Genomic DNA, 19,655 nt, shown 5'->3' with positions numbered 1-19,655 from the left:
AATTTATTGGTGACATCATCTCACTCCATTCATTTTCTCACCTACAAGAACATCTCTATTCTCACCTCTGCTCCTAGAGTCAGGTAGAAAACTTCAGTGACTCCTGAAAATGTTATGACAGTACACATCTGAAAAAAATACAGCATGCATGTTTATAATGCATGTTTCATTAAATAAGTGCTCACAATGTATATTCAATAATTGGACTACTCATTGCACATGCAGCATTCATCATGGTGTATATGCACAATCTGTTCTGGCACTTCCCACCTTTGAAAATGTGACTACGCAAAAATAATGTTGCTGTTTAATGTGGTACTGTGCAATAGCACACATCATTTTAAAGGAATATTTTCAAAGGCAGTTTCAGACTTGGTCATGAAAACAACCCTAAAATAAATGTGCAATATTAGTTGACTTAGTGACACAATTTCTTGATATTGGAGTATTCTTATTCTGAACTGGCGCCATACTGGTGTGACCAGAAGGACACCATAAAATTTGACTATATATTTAAGCACAGATAATATCAGCAATAATTCGCAAATTTTAGGGCTCTAAATTCTGGTTTAGTTGTGCATTTCTTTAAAACTCTCATCACAGGGATCAATAATGGAGGCAAAGGAAAAACTCGAGTATCGTTTTCATTCAATATTAACGAATCAATATTGGTCTATATTAATAGTGGTCCCTGTAGGCAAAGTTCACTGCAAAGGTACAGAGGATGAGAAACCAGTTGAATAAAGTCACCTGCTGGGCTAACAGAATTGCAAGAATTTATCCACTCTGTCATTTAACTGCAGTTTCCCAGCCTTCGCTCCTGATGACTCTTGCTCACTTTAGCAGTGCATGCCTCTAACCCATTAGATTTGACAGTCACAGATGGTTTCACAGAAGTTTTTCTGGTATATTGGCTACAAAAGCTGGTTTGGATTGGGATCAAGCTGTTTATTGCTGAGTATGATGTAACACATCGATGGTGGTGAATCAATTATGTGTTTCTGCAATAGCCTGCACGCAAAAATAGCATTTACTGCCAAGCAGTAAAATTATTAAGTAGAAAATCTGGAATCTATTTTTTTCAGGTGACTAGAGAGAACATTACCTTTTAAAATCATCTGGAGTTTCCCATAAGCCATCCAAATTTACAGCAAGGTAGGCAGCATGCTCATCAGCTGATGGGTATAATGATGAGTTATGGGCTAGTTGCAGTAAATCTGGGTGTACTGTCATACCCTGCACTCCAGTGACCAGATTGTCACAGACTGTTTGAATACCTTTCTTCTTCCTCAGGCCCAAACATACTTTATCTTGAGCACAAAGCTGATGGAACAACAGTATGTGCTTGTCCCTGAGCTAGGCAGCTACTCTCTTTTTCTGTGGAGGATAATTGAAAACCCAGTGAAGACAGAGAAATTTCCATATGCCTTAGAGCCCACTTTTGATATGGGATTTTTTTTTTCTTACCTTTAGCCCTCAGAAAGTTTGTCTGCACAATTTAATGCTTCTCCCACAGAAAAGCCTTCATTTGTTCTGTTCATTGTTTTTCATTACATCTGAACAGAATGAATTTAGTGCAGATTCTGTCAAGGCACTATTCCCCATTCTGGTAAAACCTAATATAGCAAACTGTTCATTTAGTCAGACATGACTACCAGAAAAGCAAGCTAACAATCAAACAAACAAATCAACATCTTAATTTGATAGGAAAAAAAGTAAGCATAAAAAAAAATATAAGAGCATCACAGCATCATGGTTTGGGTTTTTTTTTTCAGAATTCTCTTTCTTATGCCATTGGAATATCTGGTGTACAGAGCCTTTTGGTTGGGTAGAAAATTCAAGCCTTAAAAAATGTTCATATATTGTCTTAGTCTTTTATAATAATTATATTTGATATGTGATATGTTCTAAGTCATTAAAAAATTGTCACCCTCTTAATTCTGGGGAAAAACAAAGATTTAATCATGTTAATTAGTAATTTTTGAAAAGGTTCAGTCAAAATTGATTTCTTAAACACAGTCACCATTAAAGTTTTTTAAGAACTGCATGGTTAGTAAAATGGGAGTGCATACAGAGAGTCCCTTAACACACATTCCCTCGTCCAAACAGCTCTGTTTAGCTTCTTTTAAAGGGCATAGAGCATTTTCTCAATGAAGATAAGATGTGGAGGTGGGATTTCTTTTTTTTTTAATTTGGTCAAAATTATGGAAGAGCTAAAAAGACATTCCATAACGTTTTCTGAATGTATATTCTCCCCAAACACACTTATTACATCTCTCTCTCTGTAAGCCACCAGGTACTGGTAGCTATATTCTTTGTACTCCATTCTTATAGTACACTGGCTGCTTGATAGAAAAAATTCCCCTGGCACACAGTCTTATTGCAGCAGCCAGACATATTAGTGAGCACTAATCTGCATCTACCATTACTTAGATTCAAATAAAATTTGACTAAACAAGCTCAAGTTCAAAATTCTCTTCCTCCTAGTCACTAGTGGCCCAGTTCCAAATATGTTGATGGAAAAACTCTCAAGAGCTTTAGTAGTCTTTGGACTGAGCTGTCAAATAACCACATTATAAATCCTATTCTTTTTTACAGTCTCTTTCCTTTCGACCCAAGAGTAGAAAATCAGGCTATTCAAAGTGCTTACCACACACAGCACTTATTCTGCAGTGGAAATGAATCTCCATTTCAGATGCAAAACCCTTGGGTAAAAGGAAGGGATACAGTTCACTAGCTTTTATGTATTCATCAGAGAGATGAGGGAGGTTTTGATTATACCTTTCATTCATCAGAGGAGATGTAATCTAAGGTGGATTTCCTTAGACAAAGCATTTAGGAAAGTCAAAAATCTGTGAAATATGATCCAGGCCACTTAATGTAGGAATCCAGATACATTATTGGCAGTATATGAATTCTACAGGAAGGACTAAAGTAGCTGTAGTTGCATGAGACTCAGGCTATCTAGTGGTACAGATACATTCTAAATAGTATCTGTGGTTTAACTCATAACATGATTAATTCTTTTAGTAATAGAAGGTGGTGACGCACTTTATGACTTTCTCAACAGCTTTGCACTTAGAAGACTTACCTCAGAAATCAGACCTCAGTTGCAGGATCTCCACCTGTGGGTAATGAGGTAAAACCAATGTCCCCTAAATCCTGGTGTCTGTGGCATTCTGCTGGGAGCAACCCCTGTGTTCTAGATGGTTCTGATTTTGATCCTTAACTGTTTTGGCCACCATCTCTTGAAGCTGATCACTGCATTTGGTGTAAAAGGATTATAGAGCCTTATTTATTTGACATTTAGAACTTTTATTGGAAAGTCCATTCACCTAAATACTCATAAGATAAAATCTGAAAAATTCATTAGGACTAGGACTATGGCAAATTGTAGGTCTCTCCTACCTTGTCTAAGAACCCTGAAGAAAAGGTAGGGATTAGGTGGCCCCTTTCCCACATTCCTGCACCATGATCCTTCTCTACATGGTGACAGTGACTGAACTTGAACAGCAACAGTAGGCATTCCGCATATCTGCACAATGATCACCTCCACAATTTCCTGGTAGTGTGGGTACATACCTACTAAGCTTGAGATGTGCCCAGAACCCAGGGAAAATGGACAAATGGACAAATGTTTATTAATGCCATTATACAAAGGGTGAAACATCCCATTGCTGTGACCTGAGGTTCTTACATACTATAGCATCACAGGAAAATATATGAAAAGTATCCTGTCTGCATCCAGCCTGTTAAAGAGAGATTCAGCTCTGCACTGACTAGAGAGCCTGCCCACCTGTAAAGCAGTCTGCACAATCTCTTCCCCTAAACCTGTTCCCCTCCTTCTCCATTTTGCAGAAGACTAAACAAAAGGATCACATTGATCCTTTGCATCATCCACATGAGAAATGCTTATGTGAATATGTTTTACTTTTGTCATTTCTGTCAAAGACATCTGTTCTTATATTCAAATATTTCTTGGACCATATAAAGACACAAAGCTTTAAGTTACACTACAAATCAAATTAATGTGGGGCAAAACATCACACAGTCACACATTTTCTGAATAAATAGTATCATACATGTGGTGTTGTTCAAAAATCAGGCCTTTGTATTTAGAAACTTTTTAAAGATTTTTTTTTAAATCAGAAATTATTTTTTCAATAATTATTTTATTATTCTGCATGTCTAGCTTTATTTGCTCTAAAATATTAAGTGCATCTTCAGAAGCATGTACAATGCCCTGGCTACAAGTAATTGATTGCAGTTTCTACTACCAGAATTATGCTAAGATTTGCAACAGAAATTGGAATATGTCAATTAAAATCTTCATCAAGCTGTAATTTTTCAGATGGTAGGTCTGTAATAGAATTTCCTTACTTATTTTTGTAACTATGTTTGGTGGTTCCAAAGTCACTGGACTATTGCAACTCTTAATCATGAGAAGATCACAAGGTTCAGTTTAATTAGGTAGTGTCACTGGATATATTAATTTACTGCAGTAAATTACAGCCAGGCTGCATTACTCTCCATATAAACACATTTTAGAATTCACTAAGAAAACTTGGCTGGTCTGAGAAATGCTTTCTAAGGCTGGTGTCTGTTGTGTAACAATTCATGTCATCATTTTTCTTTATCGATTTGGTCTTCCCTGACAGAGAATATATTGCTTTATAAAAATCTTGACTATGAAACTTCATTCAAACAAAACACAGCAGTGGCCACTACATGCAGTTTGAACTAAAAAAGGTAGTAAAAGTTGGAGCTTTGATGATATAAAATTAAGGGACAAAAAAGGTGTGCTCCATTATCGCTAGATAATAAAAGACATCGGGTCATACTTCAGCTCATTCAATGACCACCTTGTTTATTCATAGCACTGAAGAAATGATTACATTTTTACAGAGGATAAGTACTACAGCTTTCAAAATATCATCACGTTCTGAGACATTGATGAAATTAGGACACTAGATTAAATTAGCTAATACTTAAACTGAAACATACATGTAAGGGTCATGTTCAATGAACAAAATTCAGAATACTACTAAAATGTAGACTACTGAAGATAAAACCAGTCTTGAAAACACTTCTTCATCAATGCTTTTGAAATTGGCCACTTGAACTTCGAAAACTCTTGCTTTGTGACTCTGAATATACTTAGGAACTACACAGTTTAGACACGTCAAAAAACTCATGGTTAAGCTCAACCATGGCTCAAGTTCCAAAAATATAGATAATCCTCTGACTAAGATTCTAGAGACATCTTATGTTGAAATTATTTATTGAAGATGGATTTTTATTGCGCTGACAGACTCAAGATCCCCAGAAAATGTGTCAATAACATTTTTATTTTCTTCTAAATCAGAAGCAGAACTGAAACCACATACTTTAGAAATCACACAATGCAGAAGATATTTCTGCAGGGACTGGAGTTCATTGCTGCTGTGTGTGTGAGAGCATTCAAACCATTTTGCTACTGACTGCTTTGGCATAAGAGGGATAGGAGAGAGAGAAACAGAGGAAAGTTTCACCATTGGCTAAATTGTGGGATGAGAAGAAGAACTCCCCTGGACTTGAAGGAGAGCACAAGAGCAAAGTTCAATTCTGTAAATTGCCTATGTTTGAAGGGTTACTTATATTAGAGTTTGTACTTCCCAATAGAAAAAAAAACCAAAAAAATCTCTAGAACACATACTAGATTCTCCTAAGGGTAGGATGTCTTTGGGCTGATGGAGTAATTAGGTCAGTAGCTCTTTTTCCACTGGACAAAGCTAGACTAGTCATAGGACAATTCCTCCAATAGGAAGCAACCTTCACTGTAGTGTTGGGTCCTGTTCAGTGACACACCAGTTCCCAAAGGAGCTTGTGTCTATCTCTAAAGGAAAATGAGCAGGGGTTGTTTGTAACCTAGAAGTCCTTAGTTTTTTATATTCATTCTTGACAATAAGAGGTCAGTCCGTTATTAGACTTCATGCTTCACAATCAAAAAAGTACTTTAATTTGTGCTAATGAGAACAATTACACTAATAATTCACTTTGGAAATTAAAAAATATCTTTGTGTTAAAGCAGAACAGTTACACCTCAGTTAATCGTCGTAACTGGAGTATTTAATTTTAGAATAAAGCCCTCTAGTTTAGTTCTAATTATTTTGCAAATAAAATGTGTATAATTGGTAGAATCATGGGTTGTTTTAGAGGAGAAATACAGTCTCCCTAAGCTTGTTGTAAATAGTGGATTTTGCACAGCAGGTTCTTTCTCCTAGTTCTCAGTGAGAACCAGGTGGTGGCCCTGCTGCACTCTGTGCCAGTAAGGGCACAGCACATATCGGGCAATTCACTGAATAGCAAGAGACAGAAGTTTGGCCAGCAAGGTTCAGTGAAAGAAGTCTGTTTGTTTGACCAGCAAAAGAGAGTGTTCTTGACACAGGTCTTCAGGCACGTGAAAGGTTTCTCAACAGATTTCGTTTCCCTGGGAGGCAGGTATTACTGTGTAAAGTAAAACACACAGCTGCAAAAGGTAGAGGTTACACAAACAATTTGTTTGCTTTTCAGTAAGTTTTCAAATCTATGTACAAATGTTCTATGTACCTTTAAGCTTTATCAGACTTATATCCTTCAGTATTTGCTGTACTTTTCTAAAGCAGTTCCATGGTAGAATTACCTTATTTTACGTCCATATTTGCTCCTCCTATTTTATTCTATTCCAGTATAATGTAGAAATTACAAGAATATATTCAGGGTTTCTGAAGAACTAAAATTAGTCATTAATAATACCCACATTTTACCTAAGTAGCCATTTAAATCTAAGCTACAAATATAATTGAAAAAAACCCTGAGTTACTGTAATTTTTACTTTATATTTTAACAATAGATGATTTTAAATGTTATACTTTATCTGAGGTGTTATAAAGAATCATGAATGCTAAAATTTCTTTAAACTTTCTAAAAAGAGTCTGAAAAGCTGTGAGAACTATTTATTCTGAATTTTTGAGTTAAAGTGCAATTTCCTCAAAATACTTCTGATTTCCAAAGATTTCTATTTTAAGTAGTCTAAAAAAAAAAATTGCTCCTGAACTGAAATAAATTGCTTTCTCCTAAAAGTGCTATGAATTATCATTACCAGATTTATATATAATCTGAATTTCTTATCAAGGAAGTTAATATCCATCAGCAAAGTTAAAGGGCTGCAGAGCTACCCAAGCATGTACTGCTTGTTAGAAATTGTTTTACTGTTCTTAAAATAATTTTTTACCCTGGGTTTGAAGAAATCCACTGTACTCAAAAGAAATGCCTTCTGGTTTGCTGCAGACAAAAATCTAAAAACTTATTAACTGCTAAGACTTACAAATCACACATTTAGATGAAGTTTAAAATGCAATTATGATTGTGATTGCATTTTATCTTTGATGGCAGTTCCCAGCAACTACAAATACTGAACTTTTCTAATAAAGAAGTACTTTTCTTGTTCTCATTATTCAGGAGATGCTTTCAATATTTTTCCTTAGGATTGAAGAGCCCATTGTTAAGTGCTTAATAATAACTGTTGGTGCCTAATGTTTTTGATTATTTTTTTCTAAATCTAACAAGTATGGTCATATGAGTGCTTTCATGCTACCATTCATTATAGACAAACACAATTCTCTTTTGTTAGAGACTGATTTTATGTAGGACTGTTAGCTTGGTGTTTCAAAGAAGAACAATGTTCTAGAAGTAAAAAAAACTTTGGAAGAAGCAATATCCCTACATTTTCAGTGCAGAAAAAATTATATCACAAAGTGCCTAGCTAGTTTAAACTCTATACATATCTGTGTATATATAATTTTATGTATACAACTTTTACTTTTGCAGCTGCAGTAGAAGGCAGTAAAGCACACTTTCTTGAGGACTCAAACCTTCTGAGTGACACATTATCACCTAATTTTGAGTTAGCCTTTTATCCTTTTTCTACTGGCATTCCTGGACAATTCCATTTCTATTCCTTTTCTCAAGCAGAGCTGCTTGTCACAAACCAAAGTTGGAGAGTGGTAATAGGTCTCAGTCATGCAGGCACCTCTGCCAACAGAAGTAGAAATGTGTAGACCCCTCTTGAAGGTGGAAAATTTCACACACCTTACATCTCGCAACATCAAAAAAATAATTAAGGCAGAAAAATATGAAGAAGAAAGAGATTTCTAAAACTAGAGTACAGGACAATTAGAAGGATACATTTGCACAATAGGAACTAAAGCTTAATAACATAGCTCTGATGATACCAAGTGAACACAGTAGGAGGACCTAGATGTAAACTGGAATTTATTGTTTCAGCCGCACAAATGCAGCCAAAAAAGATTGAATTGGCATAGCTCTCTAGCGTCTCTACTGGTTCAAATCGAAAGCTTCCCTTTTTTTTTAATTTGTAGCCTGTTCCTAGCTCTGCTCTGTCAGTGTTTGTTGTATCAGTCACAGGAGAAAGAACTTACCTGCAGCATAGTCAGGACCTTGGTGTGACTGCAAAGAACAAAATATACTTCCATTATAATGTGGCCAAAGATTCAAACAACCTTTCCTTCCAACAACCTTTCCTTCAAACCAAGGGCTTTGAAGGAAAATACTTTTTTTTGTTGTTTTATTTAAAAAGAACTGTCACTATAAAACTCTGTGTTTTACTTTGCTCACAGGCACAGAACAGCTGTCAAATGGTTGCCACTGGCAAGTGTTGATTGAGCTGAGGGTCTGAAACCTGCTTCACAGGTATCCTGATGCTGCAAAATATTAAAATTACAAGGACAGATTGTAAATTTAGTCATAAAGAATGTGCTCAGACACTGACAGTCTTCCTTGAACCTTCTCACCAGTAGGACAACACTGTCATGGCTGCAGAAGGGGCCTCATTAGGCTTGTGAGCAGGTAGAATATGCTTGTACAATATTATTTTGGGTGTGCTCACCTGAAGATGGTACCTTGCTGCCACAGCCTACAGCCAGCTGGCCAGACAGAGGTTGTGCCCTGAAGCCCAGACAGGGTGAACATGCAGACAGATGGTTAAATCAAGTGGGTTCTGACTCTAGGGCATTCTCTAAAACTCTATAGGCCTATTTTACACGAAACTTTTTTTATTTTCCACGTATGTTCTGATTTGCCTAACATGAAGCAGTAGCTTGCTGCAAATTTAAATAAAAATCAACATTAAAGTGGAAAAAAGTTATAAATAAATAAAGAACTTTTGAGAAGGAACTTCCATGAAGCTGCCAGACAGAGACATAATGAAAAAAACTTACAGCTCAAAAAAACTCTGAAAAGTGGCAAAGGAGAGATGTTTCTTGGGCAGAACCCTAGAGTGCTTGGCTCTGAAGTTAGATTATATATGACCACTGCTGTGCAGGAAAATATGCAAATAAATGCCGATGGTATTTCTTTGACTTCAAGTCAGTAAGGAAAATACCTCATCAAGTCTCAAATCATGACTTTCCATGCACATTCTTGCAAGTTTTTTAGCTATAATATCATAAATCGTATAAGAAAAGTCAATTTGAAGGGGAAAAACCAAACAAACCGGATAATGAATATCTGAATGACCTTTTATATTTCTCTCAAAATATTAAGCATGGCATAAAAGCATTCCTCTTAATGTCTCTGAAGCCTTTTCTGTGAGAAAAGATCACTAGAAACAGGGATTTTTTACACAATGTGCCATTGCTCCTAGCCAATGGTAATATAGGAAATACATATTCAAGCAATAAAGAGTTGCCTTGGTGTGAAAACATTAGCTCAAGAAATGTACAAATGAGCCAATACATTTTAAAGTACCAATTAATTAATAATAACAAAAGATGACCCAAGTAAGGACACAGAGGCATTTATTAACTTTTGGTACTGTTTTCAGAAAATATTTGTCATTGCATGTGATTCTGGCACACACTTCAGAACAAATGATAGCTCCTTCCAATTAGATATTTGAAAGATACAAAGAGCTTGGGGAGGAAACCTGATAGCATCTTAGATTAGATATCTGGAAGATATAAAGAGCATGGAGAGTAAACCTGAGATTTATTATCTAACAGTGAGATTATATTGCTTTTTAACTCTCAGGCACATTGGAGCAGTAGAAGTAGCTAAAGGAATCACATAAGAATTCAGATTCAAAAAAGTGCAATGTGTCCTTTCTGTAGAGTTGGCAATTCATTTCTTTATTCCCTTTAAATCATATCTACCTGGAACACTGCTATCTGGGTAGGACAAACTACCAACAAGTGTTTTATTTTATTACCTTTTTTCCCAAACTCAGGATTCAAACTCGTTGTTACCTCTTGCTCTCTGACCAAGAGCAGGTAATGCCTCCCCCCCAAAAAGAGAATGGCTTCTTTATAAAGCTGAGCAAGATTAGAACAGTGGTTGTGTAGATCTCCTTTAGACTGCTTCACTCACACAGGGGTTAAAAGGACGTGGAAAATGGTGTTTAGCAGCACCACCTGGTGGTAATGACTTCTTGTAGTTATTTGTAGTCTTGCAGCTATTTTGGTGAGGCATCTTGCCTGCGGGGCAGAGGGAAGAAAACTGTGTCAGGACAGCAGATAGAAACAGTGTAGTGACGTATTACTACTCTTAGCAGTCCATTTTCCTGGGGAAATGGGAAAGTAGGCACTTAAATCGTTGTACTGAATGTCCCATGAAATAACAGAGCTTCCTTCTGCGTAGAAATGTGGCTGCAAGGGAACAGGGTGTCAAACACGTCGTTCCATAGGAAAAAGCAGATGTTTCAGCCCTCTTTTCCAACCTGGTAAAGAAATCCTGGTCAAGAAGGGGACATTATTTTCAGAGACGTAAAATTTGGTTCTTTCAGCACCTTAGGAGAAAAAAACCCAAGCTTATCAGCTTTGAGTTACACTTGATGTTTGCTATTGGTTTCTAAAATGCCAGTGAGTAAGAATTAGAGGCTAGGACAAAAACCCTAATTTATCCACTCTTCTTTAAAGAAATTTTGTTTTAAGAGAAACTACCATGAGGGAAAAAAATTATTATAACAAGAAGCACAAGTTACTCTGGGGATGTTAAATCACTATATTGATAAATAACCTTAGAAAAAGAAGAAACATGAAGCTGAACTTCAGCCATTGGGAGAATTCTCACTGAAACTGGGGGGTTTTCTCTTTTTTTTTTTTTTTTTAATTGCATTTCTTCTTAGTCATTTCTCCGGTTAATATATTCAGAAAAATGAATTATTCACAAAAAGTCACAACCTCCCTCAAACCCTATTGTATAAGATTTACATGCAGCACATGAGGAAATCTCTGTGCCAAACTCCAGAAAATGCAAAAGCCAGAAATGCTAAAGAGAAGGGTTTATCATCTACTTCTCCAAGGGATCCCAGTACCCATGAGAGAGAGGCAACACTCTTCAACCAAGAAACACATCTCTAGTGCCACTTGTTCCTCTCCCTCCACCCCAGCTCTGCAATAATTTCTGTCTTAATTGCCTTTCTTAGAAGGCAAAGATGATGATCACAAAATTACTCCTGTGATCATAGAGATCCTGGATAACCCTTCTGGATTTAGTAGATTTGGAATAAATTAATTTGTGCTGCCCAAAGGTGTTTGTGATAAATGTGCTCTAACCATGCGGGCACTCTGAGGTAGGAACTCTACCATCTCCTCCTTGTGCTCTTCCATTTCTCATGAAATAATTAAAATTCACTGTGCCAAAAGGAGAGAAAAAGAAAGAATGAGTACACAGAGAGTCCAGAGCACCAGTCTCTGTTCCAATTAAATCTTAATTCACAACACTTGCACCTCCTGTTGCTGTGGTGCTCCAGGTAAGCATCCCTCAAGTCATCTGAAAGCCATTCTTTGTCTTTCACTGCCTGTCCCAAACCAACCATCAGATACAACATTTTGTGTGCAGCTCCGATCAGTGAAGGGTTTGGTAACTTACACAATGCCAACAACTATGAGTCAAAACTGTTACAGATCAAAAACATCTGGCAATTTTCTCTATTAAATATTAAAAATAGAAAGAAATTAAGTAACGTACAAGCACATCGCGATTAAGAAAAGAAAATAAAACCTTTCACAGCCAAAAATAACTGCCAGATTTTGAGATTTATCATGGCAAATGATGAACAGTGTGATTACTACCTTTACAGAGTGGCAGATATTAATTTTACCTTGGAGCAATTTGGTAGAGATTTAAGTTTTTCCTTTCCAAAGAAAAAACTCGTTTAGAATTGCTCTACTTATACCATGCCTGGAGAAGAGTAAAGCAGTGACAGCTTTCACATAGAAATTTTCTGGTAGCCTGGCCTCAATTCACCTCTCAGTAGGTACTTTAATATTTTGCTGCCTCACTTGCTTTAAGGTACTTGGCATCACAAATTATCAAATAATGGAAAGGATTTCCATTCTGATACTATCAGCAAAGTCAAAACCTGTGAATCCATATCCAAAGCTTCATCCAAAGGGACGAGTACCACACTTCCTAACTACTGCATTAGCTTTCTCATGGATTAGAAATCTAGTGCAGAAACTGTGAGCAGTTGTCTGCCATCCTGAAAAATATTGCAAAATATGCAATTTGTAATTAATACCCATTTGAGCAAGAATATATATCACAGAAAAAATACTTGACCTGCTCTAAGAATCATTTCAATGTTGCAGAACCTAAGTTCTGGTAAGTTGTTTCAGTGACTACTAACCACCATGCTCTTAGCTACAAATTGATGTGTTATTTCCACTGTGGTTTTTCTCAAATCCATTGTTCAGATTTTCACTTTAATTATATTGTCATGTCATCCTTTCCCACCCCACTCCACTGAAATGGGGAGGAGAATCAAAAAAAATTTTACAAATTCTAAAATTTGTAGATTGAGTTTAATAATTGGGGAGAAAAACTAAAATAATAATAATAATAATAATAAAATGGGAAAGAAAGATACCTCCACTCCCTAAATATGACCTAAAGTCCTTGACTTTGGCTGACTGATTGCATTTCCTCCGTTTATTTGGACCTCTCTTCACAGAGGACTTTAACTTTTTTCCATCCAGTGCCCATGGAGGAGAAAATACCCTGATCCTTTCCTCTGGAGCAGTTACCCTTCTGGCTGCCCATCACCTCCCTCCTACCAGAGGTTACTTTTCTGTCAGATCTGCAACTGTTATGTTTTTAATTACTTCTGTCAGCTTGTTCTGTTGGAGTGACAGGCATTCATTTAAATTCTTCTATTGCCAAATTTTTCTAACCCAGATCTTTTGCAAGAAACATGTAAGGGAGGAATGAAACCTGCAGTTATATGTTGGCCCATCTGAGGGGGCAGGAATCTCTAGCAGGAATATCAGGGACAGTAAAGGTAACAGGGCTGGTTCAACCACAGGCAAGGGAAGGCTGCTGGCAGCAGGCTGAGAAACATTCTATTCCAGAGCACATGGTGGGGAAGGGGTATATCACTGAGAAATATGCCACTGAGGCCTTCTCTTTCCTTTGGATGCAGAATGCCTTTCACAAATTGATTATGTTTTTCCTAGCAGCCTTTCTCATGTGTCCACTCTACTGAAAGTGTTCAGGTTTCTCATATTCCTATGTGTGCTGCAATTCTGTGACAGGGTATAGGGGGAGTGTCTGGTTTTTAGAGATATTTCAGAATTTTGGGATAATATCTTTTTCCTACAGGAGCTGAAACGGTAATGTTGACTCCAAATTTATTCAACTGAGAAGCATCTTTGAAATGAGAGAAATCAAAAATGTTTCAAATCAAAAATAAATTTCTATTTAAAAAAATTCAGTGTGAAAGGTAGTTCTAACAATAATGCTCTGTTAGAGCTACAGTTCTGTTTTTTCTTGGCTTTAAAAGACTTCCATTCAGGTATTTATTTATGAACATTTGCAGCCAAAAAAGTGGACTAACCCTACAATTAAAACAAAGCATGCATTCCTGTAGTTACATGACAGGAGGAATTGAAAATACTGTTTAAGCAACAACCTTTGCATATCAGAACCAGAAACAGATGTCATAATTTGAGAAGCCTGAATTGGAGGTGTCCAGTCGTGTCTGCTTCAATACAGTTCAGCAACTGCCAGGGTTCTTTGACAATTACTGTGATGTTATGCAGAGAATTTCCATTTCCTGCTGTTCTTTCCTATTTTGTAAGAAGGGTTCCCTGAAATGTCGGGGGGGGAGGGGGGTGTCAAATGGTGAAGATGTAAATGTTGTGGAACTCGGAGTAGGCAGTAAAACAGGTATCACAATTTTCTGTGATTTTTAATCCTTTTACATGGAGTGGGATTTTGTTTGTTTGTCTGTTTGTTTTTCTCCAGCGTAAGTACGGTACTGGGGGCTTACACCGACATTCGTGTGTTTGGGGATGGGCACAGCAGCAGGTTGCGCGCTGGGTGTGCCCCGCTGGTGCCTCCTGTTCCGCCGGAGGTCGCCGGCCGAGGCGGCAGGACCGGGATGAGAAGAGGCTGGGAGCGGAGCACGGCTGCAGGTGAGCTCTCGGGGCTGCAGGTGAGCTCTCAGGGCGGGCCCCGGGGCAGCACCTCCCGTCAGCCGGGGCAGCTCTCGGCGGCGATGGCAGCCGGGAGCCCCGGGCGGGGCGGCGGGACGCAGGGAGCAGCCGGGGACAAGCGGAGAGCAGCATCGGCAGGTGGATCCCAAGGCAGAGCCCTGGCCGAGGATGCTGCGGTTTTCTGAATTTTTGCGCTCTGTGTGCCATCAGCCATGAGGGGTTTTTTTCCCTTTGGTTTTTGTTCGTTTGGTTTTGACTGTTGTTTTGTTTGGTTTGTTTTGCTTTAAAAGAAAACGGACTACCTTTGGATTGATGCTTGCCTTTAGTGAAAAGGTATGCCCGTGACTTCAGTGAATGCTGAAGAAGCTTAGTTGTCTGGGGGAATGGTGAGAATCTCTCCCTCCAATCCTCTCTTGGAGAACAAGATGCTGTGGCACTATTTAAGGCAAAGTGCTTCGGATAGTGACTATAGAAAGAAGCAAATAAAAAGAGTAAGGAAATATTTGTGTGATAGGAAAGCTATGTTTCAATTCAGTAATTCAAATTTTTTTAAAAATTATAGTTTTCCTATGTTCTTTGCTCATTGGAAAGAGACAGAATGATTTTTTTGCTGGTAATTCATTGCCTCACATTTATTGAAGACAAAAATGTCTTTAATTTGTGTCAGAAACTGAGCAAAAATATTAAAAGTAGAGGGATTTTTTTTAAGGCTGTTGTGCAGCATAACCATCAAGTATTAACATAAGGGGTAAAAATGAGGTAGGGCTATTGTATTTGAATGCTGTTTCTTCTGACACTTTACCTTATTTTTGTGCACTTTAATATTAGACTCATGTGAAGTCAAGTCATACCATATGAAGAAAAATATCTTCAATTAATAGTTTAACTCAGATTCAATAAATATCTGCTTTATAGTACCAGCTAGGGAGTAGACAGAGTTTTTACAGAAAAAAAAGTCTGTGAAAGTGTTTCTTTTATTGAATTTGCATTTGTCTTACATAGAAATTTCCAAGCAAATCTTCTGCTACAATATCATTAAAATTCAGTGACCTAATGAAAATGTCATATATTGAACAAAATTGTCAGTGTTTTCTAGGTTTCTGTCATTATAGTCCATCCCTACCCCAGCCCCACCCCACCCCCCAGGCCACCTTCCCAAAGAAAGGTATCTATCAAAAGGATAGATGTTTGTCTATACCACCATAGTTTGTTAATTCAAGGTTATTATTTTGGATAGGAAGTCTTATTAAGAACAGAAAAATTTAAATAGTTTGGAAAGTTACAGTTGTTCTCTTGGATGAGTACTAGTGAAAAGTGTAAACCCAGATTACCTGCACTTGTCTCTAATACAACCCAGTAGGCAGTAGACTATATGGGAAGTCAGGGAAAGAAAAAAGAATCTGTTTTGAGTAAAGCAGGAACAGCCAGAAGCTTTCATACCTCTCCTGGCAGCAGGCAGTGCATCACAGAAAGAGCAACAAAGATTATGCTTTACAAGGAAATGGATATCACTTGGCTATTGCCTGGTCTTGATGTTTTGTCCATGAGGTTGGTTGTGTGGGGGCACAGACACAGTGGTACAGCAACTGCAGTGAAAAAGGAAAATGTAGAAGTGTGGAGGGTTGATGGTGGCTGAACTCCAAATAGCCACCAAAGCCACTCTACCACTTCCCTCCACAGCTGGACAGAAGGGAGGGAATATGGCAAGAAAAGGCTTGTGGGTAGAGATAGGACAGAAGGGACACCCATCAATTACCATAATGGGCAAACCAGACTCAGCTTGGGGAACATTAATTGAATTCATTGCTAATCAAATCAGTGAGATAATGAGAAGTAAAACAAATCTTTAAAACACCTTCTCCCCACCCCTCCTCATTCCCGGACTTGACTTTATTCCGGAGCCTCAACACCCTCCCTGCAGCATCTCAGGGGGAGAGGGAGTAGGGGTTGCAGTCAGTTCATCACGTTGTCTTTGCTGCTCCTTCCCCCTCAAGGGAAGACTCCTCACACTCTTCTGTGGTGGAAATCTGCTCCTCCCACAGGCCAAATTGGGCTGCAGAGGGACCTGCGTCACCTTGGTCTGCACCATGTTCTGCAGGGGAATCTTTCCTCTGCACCTTCTCCTCTTTCTCCACTGATCTTGGTGTCTGCAGAGCTGTTTCTCACACATATTCCCACTTCCTTCTGGCTGCAAACACGGTTCCACAGTAACTTTTCCGCCTCATCTTAAAACTGCTAGCCCAGAAGTGCTACCACTGTTGCTGACTGGCTTGGACTTGACCATCGGTGGTTCCATCTTGAAGCAAGATGGTATTGGCTCTGTTGGAAATGGGGAAAACTTCTGGCAGCTTCTCACCCCTGTAGTCACCCAGCTACCAAAGCCTTGCCCCAGTAAACTCATTACAAGAAGCATAAATAGCAATTCTCCAGGTTCTGTGATAAAATCCCAGTGGGTTCAAATACCAGGACAGACCCTAAGCAAGCCAAATATTAGTGTTTCTGTGTTCTCATTTATCTTGGTGTCCAGTTCAATGGTCATTCCAAAATTTAGTTCTATGTCCAAGTAATGGGAAGTGTCCTGTATCCACCCTTATAAAATTCACGTCAGCTGTTTACATTTATTTGCCGCTTCAGGGTCTTCAGCCTCTGTGGGTGTAAGAGGATGACCTAAGCCATTACCTTACATTTCCAGCACTGATCTTTTCATCATAGTGTGGATGGCCTTGTTCCTTGATGGTGGAAGGGTTTGCATTAGTGATGATTTACAGAGCTGAGCCAGGTATTCTGCAGTCAAAACTTGTTCTTCAGTTCTTCGGCCAAGTAGGTAGACCTCTGCTTAATTACTTTCCTTCTCCTCTTGACACAGCTACCCTCACCCAACTGTTAATACACTCCAGCCCTGTTTATGAACAATCTTATACATTTTTTTATTTTGTTTTATTAATTTCATTTAATTTCTTCCTAGGAATAAGAAACAAAGCATTATCCCTTGCAAGAAGGGTACAGTTAATACACAGGTAAATTGCTATTTCTCTCACACTTGTGTCAGCAAATTAAATTGACTTGTTCCACAGCTGCTATTTTTTTGACTGCTTAAACAATAACCCAAGGGGTTATGCAGGGCAGGCTGCTCACAGCAAACAAACGTTGCAAATTCTCCAAGGGAAGCATAGAAACACAGTCAGGACTCTCTTGCTAGAAGCATCTCAGCATCCCCAGAGTCCTAGCATACCCATTCAAACCGATTTATGATACAGGAGAAGAGTTTTGTTTGTGTGGAGGATGACTAGGTTAGACAGTCTTCAGAGCACACTTATTTTAATAAATTTGTAGGCAGGTTTTTTAAAGAACTTTAACAGTGAAATCTTTGCATTGTTTCAATAACCTTAGACAAATAGCCGGTTAATGTTTTTTCACCTTTATTGCCCACCAACCAAAAGGGAAATATAATTCTTAGCCTTTGTAAAGTTAGTTTAGTGGTGAACCTCATGAAGTTCAACAAGGCCAAGTGCAAGGTCCTGCACCTGGGTCTAGGCAATCCCAAGCATGAATACAGGCTGGGCAGAGGTGATAGAGAGATGCCCTGGGAAGGACTTTGGGGTGTTTGTGGACAAAAAGCTCAACATGACCCAGAAATTTGTACACTTACAGCCCAGAAAGCCAACTGCACCTTGGGCTCCATCCAAAGGAGCATGGCCAGCAGGTTGAGTTAGGTAATTCTGCTGCTCTACTCTGCTCTTGTGAGACCCCACCTGAAGTATTGTGTCCAGCTCTGGGGCTTCAAACACACGAAAGACATTCACCTGTTGGAAACAGACCAGAGGAGAGCCACTAAGTTGAAAACAGCTGGAGCATCTCTCCTATGGAGACAGGCTGAGAGAGCTGGGGCTGTTCAATCTGGAGAAGAGAAGACTCTGGGGAGACCTTATAGCACCCTTCTACTACCTCAGAGGGACTTACAAGGAGGCTGGAAAGGGACTTTTCACAAGAACGTGTGGTGACAGGACAAGGAGGAGTGATCTTAAGCTGAAGGAGGGTTTGATTAGAGAGTTTGATTGGAGGATTGATTTGGATCACCCCAGCCAAGAGAAGAAGTCAGCAGTGCACTTTATTAGAATAAACACTGTGTTACTGAAAGGTGTATCTTGTCTGATTACAAATTTATTTAAACTGTAATGGAGTTGTTATGTCAGAGATTTAATTTTGAAAATAACATCATCCTGTTCTTTCAAGTACAATCCTGGATGTAAAAAGTCTTTAGGTGAAATTTTTTTTTACAAAGTTTAGATAATTATTAAACAATAGTATACACTTAGATATGAGATTTAGATATTGATATCCAAATTATTAGCCACAAATAATTAATTTCTCTTTCTACTACAGAACCAAGTCCTAAAATCACTGAAGAATGAGTGAATTTCATCCTTTCTGTCAGAATTGTACGCCAGGCTTGATTAACAGATCTTGAAGGGGATGGCACCATTACTAGGTCTGATTTCCTTCTCTGGGATTATCTGTTCAACAGGCTTAGCTGGAAATATCCTCATTGTGTTCACAATAACAAGTTATGAAGTGAAATATATTTTTTTATAAGATTTATTGCTGAAAAACTAAAGGATGACTGCATTAAGGAAGTGAATTGCCTAGCAAAGACAAGGATAGAAAGTTTTTCATGTTCCCTTTAGTCACTGATGCTTAATTCTCATTTAAAAAAATAGCTAAATCATGACTATACATAGCAGTAATTTATGTCTGCTTATACTTTTCTGCTATAAGAAAGCATTGAAGTGCATGACTGACTTCAAACATATTCAAGGAAATCAAAATTCATGCCTTCTTCCTGTGTTTCCATTAGAATTGGGAGCAATATTCCCTCTAGCACACAGAAAAGCTAGACTAATCTTTAAACTTTAGTTGTGGTAATAGCAAGGGATTACAATGTTTTACAGAATTCTTTTAAGATTAGTTGAAACACAGTTTTTCCTGCTTTGAAAACTGCATTTCTGCCCCTGACCATTTTAATAACAGAATTTTATCTAACTTTTGCCAATTTACAGCAGCTTCCTAGAACTCATTGCTGTTTTCCAGCATCATCTTACTTTTGGAAACAGGGCCTTAGTGCCAGCTGAGGATTCTCACGTGGCAGGATTAATACCTCAAGATATTTTTGTTGTATGCTGA

The 19,655-nt window shown here is 38.1% G+C and overlaps 1 long non-coding RNA gene across 3 annotated transcripts in view; it reads left to right on the top strand.

Moving 5' to 3' along the window:
- Nucleotides 1-14,305: 14,305 nt before the first annotated feature.
- The window catches only part of LOC116442303, a 102,933-nt gene continuing 97,583 nt past the window's right edge, over nucleotides 14,306-19,655 (top strand). Inside the window, exon 1 of one of the 3 annotated variants that reach the window (XR_004239499.1) lies at nucleotides 14,306-14,453. This is a non-coding gene — a long non-coding RNA (uncharacterized LOC116442303). The remainder of the gene's footprint in view (nucleotides 14,454-19,655) is intronic. The other 2 variants (XR_004239497.1, XR_004239498.1) reach the window with 2 other exon arrangements.

The sequence above is a fragment of the Corvus moneduloides genome, chromosome 3, assembly GCF_009650955.1.
Source record: "Corvus moneduloides isolate bCorMon1 chromosome 3, bCorMon1.pri, whole genome shotgun sequence".
Lineage (NCBI taxonomy): Eukaryota > Metazoa > Chordata > Aves > Passeriformes > Corvidae > Corvus > Corvus moneduloides.
The sequence above is the reverse complement of the archived record's forward strand: the minus strand, read 5'-3'. Positions and strand labels throughout refer to the sequence as shown.